The sequence below is a fragment of the Lynx canadensis genome, chromosome B3 (assembly GCF_007474595.2).
Source record: "Lynx canadensis isolate LIC74 chromosome B3, mLynCan4.pri.v2, whole genome shotgun sequence".
Lineage (NCBI taxonomy): Eukaryota > Metazoa > Chordata > Mammalia > Carnivora > Felidae > Lynx > Lynx canadensis.
This window is the reverse complement of record NC_044308.2, coordinates 89025532-89047270: the sequence shown is the minus strand read 5'-3', so window position 1 is coordinate 89047270 and position 21739 is coordinate 89025532.

The window sequence follows — 21739 nt, the reverse complement described above, 5'->3', positions numbered from 1 at the left end:
TCCCCTCCCTCCCACCCCCCATCAACTCTCAGTTTATTCTCAGTTTTTAAGAGTCTCTTATGGTTTGCCTCCCTCCCTCTCTTTTTTTTTTTTCCCTTCCTCTACCCTATGGTCTTCTGTTAAGTTTCTCAGGATCCACAAAAGAGGGAAAACATATGGTAACTGTCTTTCTCTGTGTGACTTACTCCACTTAGCATAACACTCTCCAGGTCCATCCACGTCGCTACAAAAGGCCATATTTCATTCTTTCTCATTGCCAAGTAGTATTCCGTTGTATACATAAACCACAATTTCTTTATCCACTTGTCAGTTGATGGACATTTAGGCTCTTTCCATAATTTGGCTGTTGTGTGAAAGTGCTGCTATAAACATTGGGGTACAAGTGCCCCTATGCATCATCACTCCTGTATCCCTTGGGTAAATTCCTAGAAGTGCTATTGCGGAGTCATAGGGTAGATCTATTTTTAATTTTCTGAGGAACCTCCACCCTGTTTTCCAGAGCGGCTGCACCAGTTTGCATTCCCACCAACAGTGCAAGAGGGTTCCTGTTTCTCTACATCCTCTCCAGCATCTATAGTCTCCTGATTTGTTCATTTTAGCCATTAAAAAAAAAAAAAAGTAGAAGTTACACTCTGCCAGTTCTGAGCCTAGCCCTTAACTGGCCTGATAACTTTGTATGTTCTCCTCTTTGGAATGCTAACTCTAGAATGCTTCTTGAAATCCAACCACCATGCTATGAGGCTGCCCAAGCATCCATGTAGAGGAAAACCTTGACCCAAACCAAACACCCCTTCTGAGCTACCAGTTGAGTCTCCAGATGACTACAGCCACTAAAATACCCCAGTTGACACTACATGCAGCAGGACCAACCAATCCACCTACAGAATCATGAGGGATAATAAATTGCTGTTTTAAGACACTAAGTTTTGGGATGGCTTGTTTTACAGTAATAGAAAACTAAAACAACTTCATAGTAAATACTTAAAGGAAAAGCCATTGTTACACATGGTTTTTAGGATGATTACTTCTACTGTCACTGAGTCCCTGAGACAAGGAAGGAAAGAAGACAGTTTGGAAAGAGCCCAGAGAAAGGATGCAGTATGTTAATTCCTCCTACATAATTATGTTCTTCTAAAAGGAATTAGGAGGTCTTTGACCCAAGACCTATGGTTAATTTAGAACCATAGTCCAGCACATTGCTACTCAAAATATAGTTGTCAATTGGCAAAATTAGCATCATCTGGAAACTTGTTAGAAATTCAGAATTTCAGACCCCACAAAGACCTACTAAATTAGATTCTGCATTTTAGCATGATCCCTGGGTGACTAGTTTGCACTTGCATATAATAATAAGTGATCTGACAAAATTAAATCACATAATTACCTAAAAGAATATGAACTTATCTTTCCAACCAAATGAAAATGTTCTTTCTATCCAGGCTAATGGTTCCTCAAATAAAATTTGCCTAAGTTAGAAAACAGTGTCTAAAAAACAAAAGCAAAAACAAAAACAAAGAAAACAAAACAAAGTCTAATCTTAGACTTTCCTAGCTCTCTTCATTTCATGTGGAAATTACAAATTGTACCAAATTATACAAATTGATACATCTTATATCTTCCTAGGGCCTATATCACTACTTGTATGATCTACTCCAGTGGTTCAGTGTCACCCTTACATGGGTAAGTGAGGCCTCTGCTCTTGTCTTATGCCTCAAGGGCTCTATGCTTTGAAGTCTTTCTTCAAAAATTTTAGGCCTTCCTCTGATGGTTGGGACCAACCAGGGCCAGTATTGCCATCCATCAGGTACCCAGAAACTGACCTACTGCCCACCTAGGCCCCAGTCTGTTTCTCCCCTTCAGCTTTATACTTGCTCCTTCCTCTCCTTCTATATTGACCAGCATGTAGGGTCAATCAGATACCCCAAAGAGCTTTTAAAGTCATGCCTCTGGAATCATATGGAGCCCTAGTTCCCCAAAAGATTGCTCCTACTGATAGGTGTGATATGTCTTTCATGGGATTGCATAACATTAGGCAACCAGAATGGTGTTGACATACTGATTTTAGCATTTCTTACTCTGCACATTGGACATAGAGCAGTTCAGGGCCCTAGGGCTTAGATGCTATGGATAGTCAACAAATGATCCTTGAGCTTAACTGTGTGTGTATGCCCATGAATCAGCTCCCTCCTGTTCATGTTCCCAACCTGGCAACATCTCCAGTCTATAGCACATAAGAGTGGGAGGAGTGGCATCAAGAATCATGTACACTTAACAGGAACCCATGGGGGAGGGGAAGGAAAAAAAAAAAAAAAGAGGTTAGAGTGGGAGAGAGCCAAAGCATAAGAGACTGTTAAAAACTGAGAACAAACTGAGGGTTGATGGGGGGTGGGAGGGAGGGGAGGGTGGGTGATGGGTATTGAGGAGGGCACCTTTTGGGATGAGCACTGGGTGTTGTATGGAAACCAATTTGTCAATAAATTTCATAAAAAAAAAAAAAAAAGAATCATGTACACTATGCCTACCTTCCAACCCGTGCTCTCCCTCCCATGTCAGTCATTAGCCATGCTACATGAATGACACCATTCTTTTCACTCTACTCACAGACATTTTCCTGTCTTCCCCACTGGTGGCAGTATATGGAAATATAGGGACAAGATCAACTTTGAAAGAGAACAATTCTAAGAATTCACTGATAAAAGCCTAAAGTGTTCAAGAGAAGACATAGTCCTACCTTCAAGCTACATAATAATGAACAGTGGATTCAAATGGCCATAAAACAAATTATTATTCAAATATTGCTCTAGGGTCTGTGAAAAACTAGCATTTGTAATCATCATCAACTAAGCAGAGTAACAATATTAGCACAAGTCTTTGGAAACCAGCATTCATTTGTGGCATGATGAATGTCACAATGTCATGACTAATAATATAACCTCCACTAAATAAAAGATTTTAGGGATTGACAGAGACAAGATATATGTTGTTTCAGTTAAAAAAAAAAAAAAAAAAAAAAAAAGAAAGCCATGATGTTGAAGTAAGAAATGCTGCTACTATTTACTTATGGCAGGAGAAATAAAACTTGTCAGGAATAACACATTTGACAACAAAGAACCTAAAGAGGTAGTTCCTGGACCTGAATAGAAAGCTATGGTATCTTGACACTGCAAAGAATCTTCATTTGACTGAGTGGTTAAAGCGCTTCTTTTCTCCCTATTATTCTGTCTCCTTTATGCTTTTCTAGTCATCCCTATGTTTCCTACGCTTGGCTTGTTCTTATTCATTCTTGAAAAGCCACACCAAGGTATTCACTAATCTAGAAAACAGTCTTTAAAAAGTCTATAAGAAAAGATAGTTATCTCCTTTTTATAAAACAACTCCTTTATAAATAGAGATAGTGATAGAGGAGGTTACAAATACAAAGAGACAGACACATTTTCCTATGCACCCAAGATTAGTCCTTTTTATGTGTCTACCTTCAGACAGTAAGCTCCTTAAAGGGCCATGGGTTATCATTCTATTTTACAGACATGATGACTGATATACAGATAGAGATCAAAGAATTTTATTTATTTTTTTTTTTAATTTTTTTTCAACGTTTATTTATTTTTGGGACAGAGAGAGACAGAGCATGAACGGGGGAGGGGCAGAGAGAGAGGGAGACACAGAATCGGAAACAGGCTCCAGGCTCCGAGCCATCCGCCCAGAGCCTGATGCGGGGCTCGAACTCCCGGACCGCGAGATCGTGACCTGGCTGAAGTCGGACGCTTAACCGACTGCGCCACCCAGGCGCCCCAAAATGAATTTTAAATAAATAAGTAATACACTTAAGTCTATAATTGGGCCTCCTATGAATTACTTTTGTAACATTTTCATTGATAATCCAAGATATGTAATTATTGTTACAAAAACTGAAAAATATACTGATTTTTAAAAAGAAAATAAAAATCATTAATAATTCTTCCATAATGTTAACATATTTCCTCTTATTTATTAAAATATGTATTTTTTCTAAAGTTGTAAGGTAATTACTGGAAAATGAAAAAAATAAATTTTTACTCTATTTTCCTACCAATTCGAGAGATTAGTAAATATTAGAAATAAAATCACCCTAAAAATATTTTCTCGTTGAAGTTAAAGAGAATATATATATATATATATATATATATATATATATATACACACACACAATCCTCTTGTCTTTATATTATAAATGGGAGCAATTGTGGATATATGGTACAGTAACAGGGCATTGCTTTTAGCCCAGTTAGGTTTCACTGCATGAAGGGAGAAAGGAGACTACGAAAATATCAATGAAATTTCTCTGCTAATAATGTAAAATGGTATCCACATCTTAGGCAGGGTAAGTTTTGTAAGATTCTGTTATCTCATGGAAAAATGTTTACTTTCCTTAACATAAATTTAGACTACAATATCACCAAGGATAGTAATTATTTTTTAACGTGGGTTTGTATATATGTATACGATTGATTGCCTATGTGTTCCTCAACAGTTTTCCAAAAGAAACTAAAAATCCAATGAAGAAACGAATACATATCTTCACAGAATGCTGGTGTAGGAGTAAAGCCATATTGTTGAACATAATATAGCAATGCCCACTCTGAACACATCGTTGAAAGCTTCCCCCTTGACCTGAAGCACTACCCCTACTTCAATCCTGCTATGTGGATTACAACAGTTAGTTGTATGGCTGTAGGCATGGTTGGAAGAGAGTTGTATGCAAATCCCAAGGTGAGACCTCGCCTATGGGTACAAGGATGTTCTACAGGAGGGTGGAGTAAGGATGGAGGCTCTCAGAGAAGGAAAATAAGGGGCAATCTAGGTGAGACACTGAGGGTTACCTATTAAGAGATCCTGAATGAGGTTTCTGACTTTTTTTTTCTTTCTCATCTTGGAGTCCAGAAATAGTCATATGTAACATTCAGTTTCTAATTTGTGTTTTATTTGGTATTTCTTTTTTCCCTGAAATCCCATCTGGTTGTTCCCAAGGTTACTGTTAAACACACAGCTTCACAGTCTAGGCAGAATTAATAAATGAGGCTTTGAAGGAAACAAGGCCATTTTGATGGTGTCAAGCACTGGACTGAAGGAAGAGAGTAGTCTCAGAATGCCAAGTAGCAACCTCTGGCCTAATTTAAAAATATCACACTTTGCTATATTTGCTTCACGTATTTCTTAGGCAAATGAAATAGTAACGATATTTCTAAACCTCCCAGAATTCTATCCCCATCCTACTTCCCACAGGAGTAGCTCCTCTGCTGAGATTGTGCAAATCATTCCTATGGTTGCCTTTAAATTTTTTACCATCCAATACATTGTTCCCAACATAAGATGAAGCAATATTCAGTGTATTTCTAAGATTTACTAAAATTGAATGCAGTATTTTTCAAGTTGCAGTATTTATTCATCACTATGTTCACTCACATTGATATAGTTTATTGGTTTATTTTAAATACAAGGTTGTGTAGCATTTTATAAATATAATTTATCCATCCCTCAGCTTAGACTATATCATATTTATACTCTCTCCTATTGCTCACAGTGATAAAATAAACTTCCTTATTCAGATTACTTTGTGTGCATGTCAGATATTTTCCATGGGCTACATTTCAAAACAGAATTGCTTGGTTCTATGTTATGTGCATTTTTATCTTTAACTGATATTTAAAAATTATTCTCCAAAGTTAAACAATACCTTTCCATTTCCCAAATACACTAGAACAGAGGTTCTCCAATATAACTGCACATTTGAATAGGCAAAGAACTTTTTAAAAATTACCAGAGGCGCCTGGGTGGCTCAGTCTGTTAAGCATCTGACTTCGGCTCAGGTCATGATCTTGCAGCTCTGTGAGTTCGAGCCTCTCATCGGGCTCTGTGCTGACAGCTCAGAGCCTGGAGTCTGCTTTGGATTTTGTGTCTCCACTTCTCTCTGCCCCGCCCCCCACTCATGCACACATGGGCACGTGCTCACTCTCTCTCCCAAAAATAAACCTTAAAAAATTTAAAAATAAAATGAAATAAAAAATAAAAAAATAACCAAACCCTAGGCCCAGACTGGAGACTAATTGTAATTGGGCAGAGGTTGGTCCTGGCCATCAGTAGGATTTTAAAGTCCCCATCTCCCAGGTGATTCTAATGTGAAGTCAGGACAGAAAACCATCTCACCAGGGGTTCTCAAATGTTAGCTAGCATTAGAATCACCTGGATTGGAGGGTTTGTTAACACATGGATTGTTTGGCTCCACCTCCAGTTTCTGATTCAGCGCATCTGGGGGGTTGGAGAATTTACATTTATAACAAGTTTACAGTTGATGTTGATGTTACACTTTGAAAACAACTCCTCCTGCTGATGCATAGGGGCACTTGTACCCCAATATTTATAGCAGCACTTTCAACAATAGCCAAATTATGGAAAGAGCCTAAATGACCATCAACTGACGAATGGATAAAGAAATTGTGGTTTATATACACAATGGAGTACTACGTGGCAATGAGAAAGAATGAAATATGGCCTTTTGTAGCAACGTGGCTGGAACTGGAGAGTGTGATGCTAAGTGAAATAAGCCATACAGAGAAAGACAGATACCCTATGTTTTCCCTCTTTTGTGGATCCTGAGAAACTTAACAGAAGACCTTGGAGGAGGAGAAGGAAAAAAAAAAAGTTAGGGAGGGAGCCAAACCATAAGTTTATTCTTAAAAACTGAGAACAAACTGAGGGTTGATGGGGGTTGGGAGGGAGGAGAGGGTGGGTGATGGGTATTGAGGAGGGCACCTTTTGGGATGAGCACTGGGTGTTGTATGGAAACCAATTTGACAGTAAATTTCATATTAAAAAAAAGAAAATAAAACAACTCCTCCACAATAAAGAATGTAAAAAGAAAAACACAGCCTTGACAACTAGTACTAACAGCTAGGCTACAATATTCCTACTAATTTGAATCACCCTGTCCATAATGAACAAGACAAAAACAAAACCATCATATAGTGTCTCAACAAATAAAAACTAGAACTCAGTGCAAACCACAAAAATGATCAAGCATCTTCCTCTCCTAACATTAATAACTGTTTCTTTATCCAGACAACTTTAGCCCCTCTTTTTTTTTTTGCCTCTTTTATACAATTACTGAATTATTCAATATGAAATAACTTCACTTTCATACATGACTCAATCCAGCAAAAACTCCTAATATAAGCCCAAAACCTTTAACAAGTCTCCCCACTGTACATGCTCTGACTGAAACACTCATGATACCCCAGTGTCCAGTCTCCTATCCTAGAAAAAGGAATAAACCCAAATTTGTTTGACTACAGGTGTGCTTCTGCTGGTCTTAGTGGACAATGACAAAGGTTACCAATAAAGTGGGAATGGGATATATATACATAACATTTATATATCACACACAAACACATATATACTTGAAATACTACTGTATACACTTAAGAAACATCTTTTAACATTTGTTTCTACTGGTCTTTGATGGACATTGACAAAGGTTACCAAAAAAGTGGGAATGGATAGATTATATATATAATCTATCTCACACATATACTCGGAACACTACTGTGTACACTTTAAAAATACATATTACCATTATAAATATTAAATATTAGACATATTCATCATAGGAGAGGAATAATTCACAAAGGATAAAGAAGAAAAATAATCAACTAGATATCCAAAGATATTGCCAAACTGAATGATTTTAGTTTTTCCTCAGTGTAAATATAACCAATTAGTTATCACACTATTTGTAATACTTTCACTTAAAATGTCATATACTTGTCCCATGTTACTCAATGGGCAATAACTAATTAATAATATCCGTATTAACTCAATATTAATATATACATTAATTTAACCAGTTGTAAATTTCAATTCTCAGAACAGAATTTCAATTTTTTCTAATGTATAAATAATTAATATTAAATGCTTCAAATTCTTACTATCTTTCATTATTCTTTTTGTTTTCAAGATAATTTTCTTTATTATTGGACTTTAGAAACATTTCTGTGGAGGAAAAACACCAACATGGGCCAGATTTGACTTGCAGACTGTGGATTGCCAACACCTGCTTAGAGCATTAAGATCCCTCACTATAAGAGGAACTTTAAATGCAGTTCATGAAATACAAATATACTCACACTTTAGGCCCAAACTTCTGTCATTAATGCTCCAATCTTGTATTTCACAAGTCTGTGACCAACCCAACAAAACCATTAGGTATGCAAATACTAACCTCAGGTTAGCTTTGTTTCAGAATCTTTAGAAGTTTGCTTTTGGTTTAGACAATTAATGCTCAATTTATTAAAGTTACAATTTTAAAAAGTTCTTCAGGCTATTAAATTCAACCAGAAAATTATTTTTCTTCTGTTTAAAAGTACACTATATTTTAAAAATCACTTTCTAGGGAGTTCCATTTTACAATATTTAAAACAAAAACAAAAACAAAACCACCCTTCAAGTGTTTCACAACACATCCCGTTTAAATGAGTTTGCCCACCCATCCAGGAAGAACACAGAGGCATCATCCTCATTAACTGAAGTTACTCACAATCAGGTTCCAGTTGAGTGTGAGACCAGGAGCTGCAAACATGCATACTGAGTATTCTCAATGGGCTATTTTAAAAATAATTATTGTATCTTCAGCTACAACAGTCAAAGGGTGATTATCTAATTACAAAGCACATAATTCCTACATAGGTAGATCAGTAGGATGGAATTTTATAATCTGTTGTTCTTAAAATGTATGCCTGTATTTATTTACCCATTTATCCTTAATGACCCTTATAGGAATAATGGAATCCTAAGGTTTATTTTCAGTCTAATGACAAAGACTTTTGGATGTCATGAAATACTATATTTTTTCATATATCTATATCAATAAGTATAAGGATCATGATATTCATATTGAATTTTGGATAGCTCACATTGATTCACCTGACTTGTGGTTAAAATCCTAAAGTCATTCTTTAGAGCCAGCTAAGATGAACAGTGAGATGTAATACTCAGAACTCAGCTTTCAGCAGTGCTTTTTCTTTCCATTTTTCTTTAGAGCCACTTGCGGCTATAACCTAGATTTAGATTTGCCTATGTGGCTTTAATGGTTTTGTCTGCTCAGGGAATTTTTAAGTCTTTTCTCCATTTTGTATTTAATTTTAAATATACATACATATGCTCATAAATACATATATAAGTATATAATATATAATCATTACATTAAATATTACATTATATGTGCACCATGACATTATATATACATTATTATATATCCATGTTATTTATAAGTATGTATCATAAATATATAAATATATTGTGTGTGTGTATACATACACACACACCTATATATCAGTCATATACTCAGAAACTGAGAAGTTGGTTATATAGGAGTCTTTGGAGAAAGTGATTCACATCATGTATCTATAATGTCATAGCAAAAACTTTCTTCAAGAATACCTGATCACTCTTTCAAGGCCTATCAATCTAAAGAAACTCAGGTTTTAGAATCAAGTGAACTATCATAAATTTCAAGCATTATGACTTAGGACACATTATTTTCCATAAGTTAGGAATTAAACGGGACCTTAATGTCCTGAAACACCACTAGGGATCCCAGTGAGACAAGGTCAATTATTCTACCAGTTTGTACCCTTTTGATTATCATAAATGCTTAGCTAAGCATTATTTTTAATCAATAGGTCAATATGAGGAAACTGTGGAAGTATGTAGAAGTAAGCTTACTTTTCTTTCAAGATGGAAAATTTGTAAAGACACTTACAAAAGTGAAAAAATGTTCATATGTAAAAATATATAAAAGAGGAAATCTTATGGTTGAATAAAATAATTATTTAGAATGTGGTAAAAATATATAAATCATTAAACATGGGTACATGATACATATATTTGGTGATAACCCTTATATGGGTGGAATAGGGGATCTATTTTTTAGACACATAGTTGGGTGTTATGATCTTCATTAATAACATGACCAGAATGGATTTGCTAGAGTTCTTGTTCCTTTGCATAGGTAGCTGCTAATTCAAAATCCTGGATGATTATTTCTAACTGGGCAAGGCTAGGTTGAAGCTCTTGCCCATGCTGGAGAGGGTCTGTGCATGTATGTGTGCATGGGGAAGGCTGAGGGGAGTTGCAATCAGAACATCTTTCTTTTGTTTGTAACAGGTGGTGGCCTCTCGTTTTCTAAAATAAACCTCCAGAATGTGAGTCAGTGAAGGTAGTGACTTTGCCTATCATGTCACTACTGTACATCCAGTCCAATGTTCACATAGTTAGTACTACATATATTTGTTAAATTAATTTGTAAATGAATGATTGACAGCAAATGCCTAAATATATTAAGGGTTTTCAGATGCTAGGCAGCTAGACAATGACAACTCTTACACAGTGTTTCCAACGTTCCTTTTTCCTACATTAAGCATTCTTCTTGATTGTTCTGCATTTATCTATATACTCCCACCCCAATAACTTCTTTCCCGCCTAGCTCAGCAGACAAAAAAAAAAAAGTGGGTTGGATACAATCATTTGTAATTTTTAAATAGGAACTTCTCCCAGAAATCACTCCTAGCTCTCAATGACTAAGTATAGATAAAAGAATAAAGTAACATCTCAATATACAGCATCTATACTAATTTGATATAATTTTTTATTAATTACAAGCAACTCAATCAAACACTAACTCTTCATACCCTAACAATTGTAGGAATGTCTCAAATCTTTATTGTGTGTAAATAGTTAAAAAATTCTTGTACCTATTTTGTTATGATAAAAGGTGAATATACAAATTACCTAAATAATTTAAAATATTATAGAGAATTTTAAACAATGTAAAAATGCAGTTAAGAAATTTGAGATACTGTGTTGGGGCGCCTGGGTGGCTCAGTCGGTTAAGTGGCCGACTTCGGCTCAGGTCACAATCTCGCGGTCCGTGAGTTCAAGCCCCGCATCGGGCTCTGTGCTGACAGCTCAGAGCCTGGAGCCTGTTTTAGATTCTGTGTCTCCCTCTCTCTGACCCTCCCCTGTTCATGCTCTGTCTCTCCCTGTCTTGAAAATAAATAAAAGTAAAAAAAAAAAAAAGTCAAAAAAAACAAAAGAAATTTGAGATACTGTGATAAATATTCAATGACGGAGTGGTCTACTCACTCTTTTGCATTATCACTATTAAGCTACTCAATTCAACTTTGCAAATCATCCCTATACTCTGCCCAGCTATCACCACCTATAAGAGCTAGGGAGAGTAAAAGAGCAAATACTTCACATCACCTCATTTGTACTGAATCACTCAGAAAGAGGATAGCAGAGGCAAGCTGAAAACGATTCATAAGAATATAATAACACCATATGTTAAGGAATAATGCAGTTTGAAAGTGTGGTCATTCCATCAAGACACGTTTTGTCTCCATCATCTCCTCCCCACAAAAATACAGTAAGATCTATATCATTCCTTGATAAGCTAAACAGATGATGCAGAAATACTAACCTAAGTCACATTTTCTGGAAGCAGAAATAGACGATGAAGAAGTTCAGATAAATGAATTTTCTCCTAATTCCTGTGCAAATGTTTTGCTGTTATTGTTGTTTTTCCCTATAGCTATGGATGTCATTTTTTTTTAGTAGCAGGCAAAATACAAAATCAGCATTTTCTATTTTCACACTTCACTGTTAAGAAAACACAATATAAAATTGTTCTTACACTATTACAGTGACAATAAATAGTATTTATTTATTTACTATGAGCATTTACTGTGCTAATCTCTTTAAAAGGATTTTCTCATCTAACTGTCACAGTTAACACTGTGAGGTACATACTATTATTCTCCCCGCTTTGCAAATATATAAGAGCTGAAAATTACAGCGTTGAAATAATGCCTAATGCCATACAAGTAATTTATAAATCCAAGTTTCAAATACAGTCATTCTGGTTCTAAAGCTCTTTTCATTTGGTGATCTAACTTTTGAAAGCATAATAGAAAACTGTATCCAAATTATGATATTGTAATTATCTAGAAATCATGAAAGCTATGAGTATGAAAATGCTAAATGCTTTATATGGATTTCTTTATTTAATTCTTAAAGCTGTGACATTACTGTCACTGTTTTTTAGATGAAGTAACTGAATGAAGACTTTAGGAGGTTAAATACCTAACCACACAAATGAAATGAGTTTGATTTGTTGGGGTGCCTGGATGGCACAGTTGGTTAAGCGTCCAACTCTTGATCTCAGCTTAGGTCATGATCTTACTGTTCATGAATGTGAGCCCCCCCCCCCCCCGCATCGGGCTCAGTGCCAATGGTACAGAGCCTGCTTGAGATTCTGTCTCTCCTTCTCTCTGCTCTTCCCCCACGTGTGTGCACTCTCTCTCTCAAAATAAAAATAAACTTAAAAAAAGAAATTAGTTCGATTTGTTGATGTACATAAATTTAACTGAGGCTCCTATGATGGAACAAGAGAAGTTCCTTGCTTAGGGTATGGAAAGGGAGTGGGCAAGTGAGAAGTCTGACCGTCACAGAGAATCAAGAGGAAGGCAAGAGACCGAAAAGTGACAAGGATAAATAGTCTATATTACAATTTTAGTTCACTTCAGCCTGTAACTAGTCATGTCAAATAATTTTAGCATCCCCCTTTTGAAAGTAACATTACTAGGCTATCCTCTAGTAATGATCTCCTCTAAGATCAACAATGTCCAAACACTTTCTTTTTTCTTGTTTCCTGCATTATCTTTTAAAGAAAATGCACTGTGGCATTTAAGTTATGTTAAGGGGATTTCATAGTTCATATGTAATCCTTCATTTTCTCTCAATGGAATGAGTAACCTTTTTTGTTCAAGATAAAATTTATGAATTGTACGACTGAAAGGTTTATTTAAGATGATATAAATGGCACATACCATCTTTGGTAAATTATCACTGCATATGTTCAGTCAATAAATAAGACAACATACCTAGTAAGATGGCATGATGTCTCACTTGAGCATAATCACTAGCATGTGGAAAGGACTTAGGTAGGCATAGAACTATGTGACATGTGTAACATTATTATTATACTTGTATTAATGAGATAGTTGAATCTAAGACTAAATTACCCAGTATCAGGAAAACAATAAGTGGAAAGCAATGGCTTGAACCCCTTCTTAATAAAACTCTGTGCTTTATGCACATAATGATACCGTTCACGTCAGAGCAGAGAATGGGCTCAAATAAACCGAACTCCCTATTATGGGATTTGTCCAAATACAGGCAGAAAAGTTCTTTGACAAAGACGTACAGGACTAGCTATGGGTGGACTAGATAGTTTCTAAAGTGCCTCTTCACTCTGAAAGTCTGGGTTAGATTAAACGTAATGTCTTTGTGAATCATGACAATCTCTCTCAGCTGCGTGTTCTGTGTTTTTGTTGCTCTCAGGTTATTACACTGAGGTTACACATTTAGTGTAATGTAGTGGATCTGCACATAAGAGAGTGGCTTAAATTTTGGGGTTGTGCTTTAGTTTTTAACGCACTTTTACATATGTGATTTCATTTCATTTTTTGCCACAGCCCTGTGTAGTAGCATTTTAATTTGTGTATAATAAACTTGAAAATTAAGTCCCTGCAAGGAAGAAAGTGGCTTGGCCAGATTTCTATAATTAATAATTCATGAAGCTAGACTTTATTTCCCCTATATTTTCTGCCTTTGAGGTTTGTACCTGATACAATAATCCTTCTCCTTTCCTTAATTTTTCCAGGAATGAAAGAGAAACATCTTTAAAAGCCACATTTCTCTTGAAATGTCCAGTGCCTATTAAATGTCACTTTGTTATCTGTAATTTTATGCTTGCTCTATACCAGGAAAATGCAAACATTAACCAGGTAATGAACTGTTTTATCTCTGATGCCAAATAGTCTATGTTCTATTTGCCTCCTTTTAAATTTGCTGCTTCAGTGCTTTGTGGAGAGACCTGGTCTTAATCTATAAGAACAGGCTGCCAGCAGTTAGTTGGAAAACAATTTCCCTTAGCCTTTGCATGGCTAGTGTTTTATATTGGAAACGGTATTGACATAACACTTATACCATTTGATAACTCAACTACTCTGACAAGAGAAGGTAACAAGGAAAGAAAGGACAGCCAAGAATGTTGCAGGCACCGCTATCTGATCAGGTGTTGCTACAGAATGAGCTGGAAGCTTTGCAAAAAGGAAACCACCAAGAAGAATCATTTTGCATAAGATTGGGGAACATCTGTAGCTCTGTGGCCTCTAGTCTTTTATATGTTGCCAGTATCCCCCTACAAATTCCGTGACATGTTCTTTGAGGTTAAGAACACATAAGGGATCCAGATAGAAGCAAAGCTAATTCTACAGTATTAAAACTTCCTTTTCTCAAAAAAAAAAAAAAAAAAAAAAACTTCCTTTTCTCTCAGAAGAATCTGTTTACTTTATTGTTCTGAGAAAGAATAAGCACACATGAACACAACCTGATTCCTGACCTCTTAAGAGCACACATAACCTTCCAATCCCCTTAGCTCTACAGATTCTTTTTTTTTCAATATATGAAATTTATTGTCAATTGGGTTTCCATACAACACCCAGTGCTCATCCCAAAAGGTGCCCTCCTCAATACCCATCACCCACCCTCCCCTCCCTCCCACCCCCCATCAACCCTCATTTTGTTCTCAGTTTTTAAGAATCTCTTACTGCTTTGGCTCTCTCCAACTCTAACCTCTTTTTTTCCTTTTCCTTCCCCTCCCCCATGGTTCCTGTTAAGTTTCTCAGGATCCACATAAGAGTGAAACCATATGGTATCTGTCTTTCTCTGTATGGCTTATTTCACTTAGCATCACACTCTCTAGTTCCACCCATGTTGCTACAAAGGGCCATATTTCATTCTTTCTCATTGCCACGTAGTACTCCATTGTGTATATAAACCACAATTTCTTTATCCATTCATCAGTTGATGGAAATTTAGGCTCTTTCCATAATTTGGCTATTGTTGAGAGTGCTGCGATAAACACATCGTGGTACAATACCTCTATGCATCAGTACTCCTGTACCCCTTGGGTAATTCCTAGCAGTGCTACTGCTTGGTCATAGGGTAGGTCTATTTTAATTTTTGAGGAACCTCCACCCTGTTTTCCAGAGAGCTGCACCAATTTGCATTCCCACCACAGTGCAAGAGGGTTCCCGTTTCTCCACATCCTCTCCAGCATCTATAGTCTCCTGATTTGTTCATTTTGGCCACTCTGACTGGCATGAGGTGATATCTGAGTGTGGTTTTGATTTGTATTTCCCTGATGAGGAGCAACGTTGAGCATCTTTTCATGTGCCTGTTGGCCATCCTGATGTCTTCTAGGAGAAGTGTCTATTCATGTTTTCTGCCCATTTCTTCACCTGGGTTATTTGTTTTTCAGGTGTGGAGTTTGGTGAGCTCTTTATAGATTTGGATACTAGCCCTTTGTCCGCTATGTCATTTGCAAATATCTTTCTTCCCATTTCCGTGGTTGCCTTTTAGTTTTGTTGGTTGTTTCCTTTGCTGTGCAGAAGCTTTTTATCTTCATAAGGTCCCAGTAGTTCATTTTTGCTTTTAATTCCCTTGCCTTTGGGGATGTGTCAAGTAAGAAATTGCTATGACTGAGGTCAGAGAGGTCTTTTCCTACTTTTCCTCCTCTAGGGTTTTGATGGTTTCCTGTCTCACATTCAGGTCCTTTATCCATTTTGAGTTTATTTTTGTAAATGGTGTGAGAAAGTGGTCTAGTTTCAATCTTCTGCATGTTGCTGTCCAGTTCTCCCAGCACCATTTGTTAGGGAGACTGTCTTTTTTCCATTGGATGTTCTTTCCTGCTTTGTCAAGATTAGTTGGCCATAGAGATTCTTTTTTTTTATATTTTTTTTTTTAATTTTTTTTTTTCAACGTTTATTTATTTTTGGGACAGAGAGAGACAGAGCATGAACGGGGGAGGGGCAGAGAGAGAGGGAGACACAGAATCGGAAACAGGCTCCAGGCTCTGAGCCATCAGCCCAGAGCCTGATCGCGGGGCTCGAACTCACGGACCGCGAGATCGTGACCTGGCTGAAGTCGGACGCTTAACCGACTGCGCCACCAGGCGCCCCCATTGAGATTCTTTTAATAACCCATATGCAAGCTCTACACTGTGGTACAAGTCATTCTAACTTAATAAGCAGCAAAAAGTCCTCCTTTTTTTTTTTTTTTTTTTTTTTTTTTTTTTTTTTACAGAAATGAAATCACCGTTGAGACTGAAAATTTGTAATTAACAGATGCCTGGAAACTGCAGGTTGGTAATAAAGGTGAACATATGGGCAGTCACCTCCAGGGATGTAAAGCTTCAGATGCTGTGGGGAACCTTGAAAGCAGACAAATGCTGTGCACAGTGGAGGGGCCCTGAGTTGTCCCAACCTGCATGTTGAGTCCCATTTTCTCTAAGGCTTTGTTGTTCCTGTAGTTTAATAGTTGTCAAACACTTGACTTAATAAAAGGGACAACCAGGAGAGCCTGAGATAAATGAAAATACTAAACATCAGTAGAGCTAAATTGAAGTATGTGTCATTTTAAATACTTTAAACACTGAGAACCAGGAAACCCAAATCACAGCAGGCCTGAAAATTAGAGATGCATTATTTCACAAAATAATTACAAGTTTGGAGGTAGAGCAGACTCTAGAAGCAGGACAGTTGATTTTATTCTTCTCTCTGCTATCTGCCTCAAAATCAGCTTTATCCAAGGCTGCACCCCCCCCCCACAATCATTACTATATGGTCTCTGTAGCAATCAGGGAATCAGATAAACTGTCATCCCCACTGAAGAGCAAAACATTGCTTAGCTGTGAACAACTATATTTGTAATCATTAAAAAAAAAATCAATTGCCTTGTGGCCTTGTACATGGGAAGAGAACTTGCAGAGGGCATTCATTCTGTGTAAGCACATTACTTATAGTTTATATTTAAAGCTTGAAATAACCCAGCAAAATAGATATTACTAAACCAGATTATGTAGATGAAATAGTTGAGGCTAAAATAGAATTACTGACTGGTTACAAGTATAATATCAACATGACAAATTCTTCCAAACTCAAAACTGAGTATTGGTGATATAATGGTGAGCATAGGGGCTTTCCAAACTCACAAGCTGGGATTGAATCAAATGCTACAAAACACACACACACACACACACACACACACACACACACACACACACAAAGGAAAGAAAGAAAATTCTTGTCTTTAACCAGGATCATTTCATTAGGGCAACCAGAGATCCCTTACTGGGATATAAGAGTTAATAGGAGTAAATGGCTTCTTATTAATGGAATGAAGTCAAGGAAGGATCATTTCAGCTGAGAATTAAATTATAGCCAGGATTAGAATAGGCAGAACTGGGAAGGCCACCTGAAAGAACAGATTTGCTTGATGAAAAGAAGGAAGTGGGAAAGAGAGATCAGGTTTGGGAATGAAAAGTAATCTGGTCTGTGAGAATGTAGGATAATCGCATGGGCCAAATATTTCTTTTGCACTGCTTCACATTCTTTGCATTCATCTCTTGTTCTGGCAACCACCTAACTCCAAGCGTTTTAGCCAGCATATGCCAATTTCTTGTAAGTGTAACTCAAGTGTACTGCCTTGCTGCCTGCTATGAGCCTTTGTGTCCTGAGGCTTCTCAGAGATATGGGAACCCAATAACTGCAGAATCCCCAGCCACTCAGGTGCTTACAGCTCAGAGGTCTGGAAGGGTTAACAAGGAGAACAATTCTTATCCAACAAGCACTAAGATGTTGGCTAAATGATTATCCCATCTATTCTTCCAATTTGATGGATTTTTAGCTACATCCCATAAAGTTCTCAAAGCCCTGTGATCACATAGGCACAGTCCCCAACTCCAACTCTAATCTGCTTTCGTCCTATTCTAGAATTTACCTATCTGTCTCTCTCACTAATCCTTTGAGACATAACAGTTTCAAAATACACAAAATGAACAGTAAAGGCAAGACAAATAGTGGTGTGTCCATTTAGGGAACATAAGTAAGCTAGAGGAATATCAGATATTGAAACGAAAAAAACGTTTGTTTTATAGATTTATTGTTTGAAAAGTAAATTATGTACATAAAGCTGTTAATACAAATGCAATTTTCATTCATAATGGAATTTAATAGAAAAAAAATGTGTGAGAGTGTCACAAAAAATGGTAGTTGATATGACCTAATAACAATCAGTGGAAGAGCATAGAGAGAAGGCCCAACATAGAATCTGAAATAAGAGAAAGAACCATCAGACAGTCTGGAAGACATCTAGGCCTAAACCCAACTAAAATTGGTTTTTCAAGAGGGAGAGGGTAATTAACAGACATATGTATTAAAGAAAGTCAAATAAGGAAGGATTACAAAGATCTTCCATTAGAAGACTACAATGACTAATGATTTCAGAGTGGAATTGCATTAGAGTGACAGTAACATAATTTATATTATAAAATTTTGAAGAATAAGAAGATGGCAAGAAGGTAAACTTAAATAAATTCTGGTCTTTGGAAAAGTTTTTTCACTGAATGAACAGAAATGTGGCAAGCCAAGGAATAGCAGAGCAGTTTTGAAACTTTGGAAAGTAAATATGCTTATTTGACATACAAGGGAGAGGATCTAAAATGGAGGGAAACTCAAAAGTTCAAGAAACAGACCTGGTTCACATCAGACCATGCTCCTACAAGAAGTGGATAATGAGTAGGTCTGAACACAGAATGAGCTAAAAACTTTTACCATGAAATGAGATGATATACAACTTTCTCTGAAGTAAGATGCCAAGGAGACAGAGTAAATTAAAAAAAAAAAAAAGATCTTAGATAGAAAAAATATTAGGGCAATCACATTTGGTCACATTGATATTTGAAGAATTTTTTTAAATAATTAAATAATTAAAATTTAATTACAATTATAATAACAGCCTTAATAGAAATTTTAAAGAGACTCCTTTAGGCTTAAAGAATGGGTGTTAATAAGTAAAAAGAACACATATGAATAATAAATCTCCCTGGAAAGGTAATATAAAGTAAAGATAGTGGATTAATTAATCATTTATAAAGCTACTACGAAGAATAAAAGATAAAAGTAGCAAAAGTAACTGTGATTACAATAATTAGTTATGGGATACACAAGATAAAAAGATGGGATATGACATCAAAAGCATAAAATGTCAGGAGAAAGAGTAATAATGTTGAGCTTTACAATGGAGTGAAGCTTAAGTTGTTATCAAAATAAACTGTAATAGGTATAAGTTGTTATGTGTAAGGCTCATGGTAACCACAAAGCAAAAAAACTATATTAAACACAAAAGATAAGTAATATAAGCATACTACTAAATAATCAAACCCCAAAGACAGAGATCAAGAGAAGTAAGAAACTGAGAAGTATTACACAAATAATCAGAAAGCAATTAACAAAAAATGGCAATAATCAATACCTATCAATAGTTACTTTAAATGTAAGTGGACTATGGGGTGGCAGGGTGGTTCAGTTGGTTAAGCATCCAACTTCGGCTCAGGTCATGATCTCACGGCTGTTCAGTTTGAGCCCCATGTTGGGCTCTGTGCTGACAGCTCAGAGCCTGGAGCCTGCTTTGGATTCTGTGTCTCCCTCTCCCTCTGACCTACCCCTCCCTTGTGTTCGTCTCTCTCTCACTCAAAAATAAATACATATATAAAGAATTAAAATTAAATGCAAGTGGACCTAAATTCTCCAATTAAGAGACCACAGAATGGCTGAATGGACTTAAAGAAGAAAGGAAACAAGGAGAGGAGAGGAGGAGAGGAGGGGGAGGGGAGGGGAGGGGAGGGAGGGGAGGGGAGGAGAGGAGAGGAGAGGAGAGGAGAGGAGAGGAAAGGAAAACAGGCAAGACCATCTATATGCTGGCCTACAAGGACTCATTTCAGATGTAAGAACATACACACAATGAGAGAGAGAAGGGCTGAAAAAAGGTATTCATTCCATGCAAATGGAAACTAAAAGTAAGTGAAGTAGCTATACTTAGACAAAACAGACTTTAAAATAAAAGGTGATAATAAGAACAAAGAAGAGATTACATAATGATAAAAGATCAATCCAACAAGAAGATATACATTTATAATATTCATGAATCCACAACAGGAACACCTAAATACGTAAATCAAAATGTTAACACAATAAAAGGAGATATAGATAGAAATACGATATAGTATGAGATTTAATATCCCACTTACATGAATGGATAAACCATTGCAACAGAAAATCAATAAGAAAAATTGGCCTTAAAATGACATATTAGACCAGAGGTATTTCAAAGATATTTATAGAAAATTACATCTAAAAGCAACAGAATGCATTATTTTCAAGCACACATGAAGCATTTTCCAAGTTAATCATATGTTAGGCCATAAAACAAGTCTTAATAAAATTTGGAGAACTGAGGTTATATCAAGTACTTTTATGACTACAATGGTAGGAATTACAAAATAACTACACATAGAAAACTGGAAAATTCACCAAATAGGTAGTAATTAAACAACATATTGAACAACCAATGGGTCAAAGAAGAAATAAAAAAATACCATGAAAAAATGGAAATAAACATACCAAAATCTATGAGATGCAGCAAAAGCAGTTCTAAGAGGGAAAATTCATAGTGATAAATACCTACCTCAGGAAAAAGAAAAGTCTCAAATAAATTAATCTAACTTTATACCTCAAAAAAAAAAACTAGAAAAAGAATAACAACAAATCCCAAGTTAGTTGAAAGAAGGAAATAACACAGATTAGAGAAGAAATACATGAACAGAAATAGAGACCAAAAAGACAAAGAGAAAAGATCACTGAAAAATAAAAGGTAGTTCTTTGAAGAGATAAGCAAAATTGACAGTTAGTCAGCTTCACCAGAAAAAAAAAAAGGCAGGGTGGGGGGAGGACTCAATAAATGAATTCGGAAATGAAAGAGAAATGCCATCAAAAAAATGCAAAGGATGGGGGCGCCTGGGTGGCCGCAGTCGGTTTAAGCGTCCGACTTCAGCCAGGTCACGATCTCGCGGTCCGTGAGTTCGAGCCCCGCGTCAGGCTCTGGGCTCATGCTCAGAGCCTGGAGCCTGTTTCCGATTCTGTGTCTCCCTCTCTCTCTGCCCCTCCCCCGTTCATGCTCTGTCTCTCTCTGTCCCAAAATAAATAAACGTTGAAAAAAAAATTAAAAAAAGAATATATCATGCGGGTCTTACCCATAAAAAAAAAAAATGCAAAGGATATAAGACACTACTAGGAACAATTATATACCAACAAATTGGATAACAAAGTAAAAAAGGATAAACTACTGGAACATACCACCTACCATGACTGAATCATGATGAAAAATAAAACCAAAACACTGACTACTTCAAGGATAGTGAATCAATTATCAAAAACCTTCCAACAAACAAAAGTCCAGGACCAGAGCTTCACTGGTGAACTCTAGCAAAAATTCAAGAAAAAGTATTAGCAACCCTCTCAAACTCTCAAAAGTCAGAAGAGAAGGGAACTCTTCCAAACTCATTTTAGGAGGCCAGAATTACCCTCAAACCAAAACCAGACAAGGATGCCAACACTAACAACAACAACAACATAGAAAGGAAAAGAAAAGAGGAAAGGAGAGGACTGGAGGTGGGGATGGGAAGTGAGGGAGGAGAGGCGAGGAGACAATAGGGGAGGGGAGGGGAAGGAGGAATGAGGAAGGA